Here is a 6,000-nt window from a genome sequence, read left to right on the forward strand (position 1 = left end):
TTTGGGTCCCTTTTCTCAATGGGGCCTCGGGCAGCTCTGGCAGTGGCCACTGTTCCTGCCAGCTGCTCCCTCGCCCACTGAGCTCCCAGGATCATGGAGCTGGTTCAAAGGGCCTGCAGGATGTTTGTAGTTTCAGGACGGAGACAATGAAAGCCTGTCAGAGAGAAGTGGGAGCAGGAAAAGTAACAGTGAGAGAGAAGGAAGGCTGCTCTGAGCTGATAACCACTTAGGTTTTCCTGAAGGGGAGGCTAAGGCTCATGGGGTGTATTGCTGTCCTTACACGGGGTGTAGAGCTGTCCTTACACGGGGTGTAGAGCTGTCCTTACATGGGGTGTAGAGCTGTCCTTACATGGGGTGTAGAGCTGTCCTTACACGGAGTGTAGAGCTGTCCTTACATGGGGTGTAGAGCTGTCCTTACACGGAGTGTAGAGCTGTCCTTACATGGGGTGTAGAGCTGTCCTTACACGGAGTGTAGAGCTGTCCTTACATGGGGTGTAGAGCTGTCCTTACACGGAGTGTAGAGCTGTCCTTACATGGGGTGTAGAGCTGTCCTTACATGGGGTGTAGAGCTGTACCTATATGGGGTGTAGAGCTATACCTATATGGGGTGTAGAGCTGTACCTATATGGGGTATAGAACTGCACTCACACGGGTGTAGAGCTGTCGTTACACGGGGTGTAGAGCTGTCCTTACATGGGCGTAGAGCTGTCCTTACATGGGGTGTAGAACTGCACTTACATGGGGTGTAGAGCTGTCCTTACCTGGGGTGTAGAACTGCATTTACATGGGGTATAGAATGGCACTTACATGGGGTGTAGAGCTGTCCTTACACGGGTGTAGAGCTGTACTTACACAAGGTATAAAACTGCACTTACACGGGGTGTAGAACTGTCCTTACATGGGGTGTAGAATTCTATTTACACGGGGTATAGAATTACACTTACACAGGGTGTAGAACTGCACTTACATGGGGTGTAGAGCTGTACTTACACGGGATGTAGAGTTTTCCTTACATGGGGTGTAGAACTGTATTACATGGAGTGTGGAACTGTACCTATATAGGGTGTAGAACTGCACTTACACGGGGTATAGAATTGTCCTTACATGGGGTGTAGGACTGTACTTACACGGGGTGTAGAACCGCACTTACATGGGGTATAGAACTGCAACTGCACTCACATGGGGTGTAGAGCTGTCCTTACATGGGGTATAGAACTGTATTACATGGAGTGTGGAACTGTACTTACACAGGGTGTAGAACTGCACTTACACGGGGTGTAGAACTGTCCTTATCCGAGGTGTAGAGCTGTAGTTACACAGGGTGTTGAACTGCACTTACATGGAGTGTAGAACTGTCTTTACACAGGGTGTAGAGCTGTCTTACATGGTGTATAGAACTGTATTACATGGAGTGTGGAGCTGTACTTACACGGGGTGTAGATCTGTACTTACATGGAGTGTGGAACTGTCCTTACATGGGATGCAGAGATGTACTTACACAGGGTGTAGAACTGCACTTAGATGGAGTGTAGAGCTGTCTTTACATGGGGTGTAGAGCTGTCCTTACACAGGGTGTTGAACTGCACTTACATGGGGTATAGAACTGTCTTTACACAGGGTGTAGAGCTGTCTTACATGGTGTATAGAACTGTATTACATGGAGTGTGGAGCTGTACTTACACGGGGTGTAGAGCTGTCCTTACACAGGGTATAGAACTGCACTTACATGGAGTGTACAACTATCCTTACATGGGTGTAGAGCTGTCCTTACATGGGGTGTAGAACTGTACTTACATGGAGTGTGGAACTGTACTTAAGCAACGGACACTTATTTGGGGGTCTGGGTCTCTCTCTCTCTCTGAAAGGAGAAGTTCTAAAATAAAGCCCAGGACTTAAGTCGTTAGACCTGATTTGGGGCTTCAGTTCTGTCACTTAACCAGCTGCCTGACCCTGAGCCTCGGTTTCTTTGTCTGTAAACTGGGCTCCTGTGACCGCCTGGCTGGGAGTGTGGCTCAGGATTGCCATGGGCCGTGTCTGCATTTGCTTACTGAAGCTCGGCACCTCCATCCCTGGCCCCTGGCGACCTCGAGCATGTGGTACAAAGCACCGGCGTTTACACAGAACCCCACGGGCTGTGATTCACGGAGGCTGATTTTTCTAGAAAGTTGCTCAATTTGTGTTTCCACCGGTTCTTTGAAGCCTCTTCCTGGATGCGGGGGAGACGAGGCGCTGAGTGCACCTCTCAGCGCTCCTGCTCGGAGGCAGCTGCAGCGAATTATTTCATTTTTGGAGCGAGATGAAATAATAGCCGCTGGCACAGCGAGCCCACCTCCCCCGGCAGCACAAAGGGAAGCTCAAAAGCACCTCTGGTCCTGAGGGCCAGAGGGGGAGGGAGAGACAGGAGCCCACGCTGAGCCAGGTGTCCCTGCAGGACCCCACGCCCGCCCCGCGATGCAGATGCCACTTCCTGCCGCAGGTGCCCTGAGCACTGGCTCCCGCTCCCTGGAGGTCCGCATGTCCAGGTGCCCTGAGCGCTGGCTCCCGCTCCCTGGAGGTCCGCATGTCTAGGTGCCCCGAGCGCTGGCTCCCGCTCCCTGGAGGTCCGCATGTCCAGGTGCTCCCAGCGGAGTCGGGAGGCTCCTTCGCCTGGGGAGACGAGGCGGACAGGTGCCTGTCGAGGCCCCTGGGAATGTGGGGGTGAACTTTAGGTGGAAACAGACAGGCTTGTCTCTCTTCATTCAGAAAAAGAAAGACGATAGTCACGCTGAGTGAGCCATGCTCCGTGCGGACTCCCAGTGGCTGCTGCGTGCTGATTTTATGAGGAAGGGTGCCTGGTGGGTTTGTGCGAAGTCCTTTGAAGGGAAGGTTTCTGTGGCTGTGGCCCTCCCGGCTCGTCTGCACCTGCCGGGGCTCTGCTCACTCTGCCCAGTTCTCCTCCGAGTCCCGACTGCCCGGGGTCCTGGCTCTCCTGCTCCTCCCCGAGGCCCCACTTTACCCTCCTGGGAGAGCTGGACCGGCCCATAGCAACGGCTGTTGCTATGATTCTTATTTATTGCTAACCAAGCTCATCTTGTTTTCAAAAGGATTGAGGTGGATTCCTAAAATACTGTACATAAAAGATTAAAACTAAGTACAGCAGCCCCCCTCCTGGTCCAGTTCCACTTCCCGTGGACTGTTACCCACGGCCACCGAGGCCCAGAAATATTGAAGGGAGGATCCCAGAAATAAGCAATGGACACGTGCGTGGAGCAGCAGGTGAAATCTCCCGAGTCCCACTCAGTCCCACGCAGGACCTGGCCCCTCCCTTGGCTGCATCCCTGCTCCAGGGGCCCCGCCCGAGGGCACTGAGGAGCCTCTTGGCCTCAGCTGGACAGTGTGGCCTTGCAGGCTTGTGCCCACGTCACCCCGACCTTACATGACGTCACAACGGCCCCAAAGCGCCAGAGCAGCGAGGCTGGCAGTTCCCATGCGTCCAGGAGAAGCCGGAAAGTGCTTCGGTCAGTTCAGCAGCAGCCTGCCGTCGCTCGCCGCCCTTCTGTCGCCACCGGGGTTTAACACCCCTCGGATGCTCACCAGGATTGTTAATGTTTTCAAGTGATCTGGTTACAAAGTTCCATTGGCTTTATTGGTCTTCCTCCAATCCCCATTTTCCCATAAGTCCCATTATTTTTAGCTTGTGTTTGCAGAATGCAAGAGAAACGCACGTATAGTGTTACATCTGAAATGCCTCTGTTGGGTAGTAACAGTCACATACACATTTAAAATAAAAAACAAAAACTCCCTAACTCTGTCTCCACTCCTGCCTGCTCCCCACTCAGTGCCCTCTGCACCCACACGGCCAGGAGGGAACGTGCCAGCAGCGTCAGACAGAACTGACGCGGGGTCTTATTCTGACACTGACCAGCTGTTAACCCGGTGACTTCACTCCCTGAGCCTCCGTTTCCTCGTCTGTGACACAAGGAGGGAGGGAAGGCCTTTCTGGAAACCGGCCAGAGGACAGGCGACCTCAGTGAGCACACTCGGTCACAGCAGCTGGGTGTCCCGCGAGTGGCCTTTCCCGAGGACAGCGCTTCCTCACAGGGACCAGGCATCACCTGTGCAGGTGCCCAGGGCCGGAACCTCCAGGGTGGGGCCGAAGCCAATGACCCTTTCAGAATGCCCACAGGTGACGCCTGGCTCCATTGCTGCAGGGATGAGGCTTGTTCTGACTCCCTGAGCGCTGGCTCCCGCTCCCTGGAGGTCCGCATGTCCAGGTGCCCTGAGCGCTGGCTCCCGCTCCCTGGAGGTCCGCATGTCCAGGTGCCCCGAGCGCTGGCTCCCGCTCCCTGGAGGTCCGCATGTCCAGGTGCCCTGAGCGCTGGCTCCCGCTCCCTGGAGGTCCGCATGTCCAGGTGCCCTGAGCGCTGGCTCCCGCTCCCTGGAGGTCCGCATGTCCAGGTGCCCTGAGCGCTGGCTCCCGCTCCCTGGAGGTCCGCATGTCCAGGTGCCCTGAGCGCTGGCTCCCGCTCCCTGGAGGTCCGCATGTCCAGGTGCCCTGAGCGCTGGCTCCCGCTCCCTGGAGGTCCGCATGTCCAGGTGCCCCGAGCGCTGGCTCCCGCTCCCTGGAGGTCCGCATGTCCAGGTGCCCTGAGCGCTGGCTCCCGCTCCCTGGAGGTCCGCATGTCCAGGTGCCCTGAGCGCTGGCTCCCGCTCCCTGGAGGTCCGCATGTCCAGGTGCCCTGAGCGCTGGCTCCCGCTCCCTGGAGGTCCGCATGTCCAGGTGCCCTGAGCGCTGGCTCCCGCTCCCTGGAGGTCCGCATGTCCAGGTGCCCTGAGCGCTGGCTCCCGCTCCCTGGAGGTCCGCATGTCCAGGTGCCCCGAGCGCTGGCTCCCGCTCCCTGGAGGTCCGCATGTCCAGGTGCCCTGAGCGCTGGCTCCCGCTCCCTGGAGGTCCGCATGTCCAGGTGCCCTGAGCGCTGGCTCCCGCTCCCTGGAGGTCCGCATGTCCAGGTGCCCTGAGCGCTGGCTCCCGCTCCCTGGAGGTCCGCATGTCCAGGTGCCCTGAGCGCTGGCTCCCGCTCCCTGGAGGTCCGCATGTCCAGGTGCCCTGAGCGCTGGCTCCCGCTCCCTGGAGGTCCGCATGTCCAGGTGCCCCGAGCGCTGGCTCCCGCTCCCTGGAGGTCCGCATGTCCAGGTGCCCTGAGCGCTGGCTCCCGCTCCCTGGAGGTCCGCATGTCCAGGTGCCCTGAGCGCTGGCTCCCGCTCCCTGGAGGTCCGCATGTCCAGGTGCCCTGAGCGCTGGCTCCCGCTCCCTGGAGGTCCGCATGTCCAGGTGCCCTGAGCGCTGGCTCCCGCTCCCTGGAGGTCCGCATGTCCAGGTGCCCTGAGCGCTGGCTCCCGCTCCCTGGAGGTCCGCATGTCCAGGTGCCCCGAGCGCTGGCTCCCGCTCCCTGGAGGTCCGCATGTCCAGGTGCCCTGAGCGCTGGCTCCCGCTCCCTGGAGGTCCGCATGTCCAGGTGCCCTGAGCGCTGGCTCCCGCTCCCTGGAGGTCCGCATGTCCAGGTGCCCTGAGCGCTGGCTCCCGCTCCCTGGAGGTCCGCATGTCCAGGTGCCCTGAGCGCTGGCTCCCGCTCCCTGGAGGTCCGCATGTCCAGGTGCCCTGAGCGCTGGCTCCCGCTCCCTGGAGGTCCGCATGTCCAGGTGCCCCGAGCGCTGGCTCCCGCTCCCTGGAGGTCCGCATGTCCAGGTGCCCTGAGCGCTGGCTCCCGCTCCCTGGAGGTCCGCATGTCCAGGTGCCCTGAGCGCTGGCTCCCGCTCCCTGGAGGTCCGCATGTCCAGGTGCCCTGAGCGCTGGCTCCCGCTCCCTGGAGGTCCGCATGTCCAGGTGCCCTGAGCGCTGGCTCCCGCTCCCTGGAGGTCCGCATGTCCAGGTGCCCTGAGCGCTGGCTCCCGCTCCCTGGAGGTCCGCATGTCCAGGTGCCCCGAGCGCTGGCTCCCGCTCCCTGGAGGTCCGCATGTCCA

This window comes from Myotis brandtii, unplaced genomic scaffold, assembly GCF_000412655.1.
Source record: "Myotis brandtii unplaced genomic scaffold, ASM41265v1 scaffold64, whole genome shotgun sequence".
Classification (NCBI taxonomy): Eukaryota; Metazoa; Chordata; class Mammalia; order Chiroptera; family Vespertilionidae; genus Myotis; species Myotis brandtii.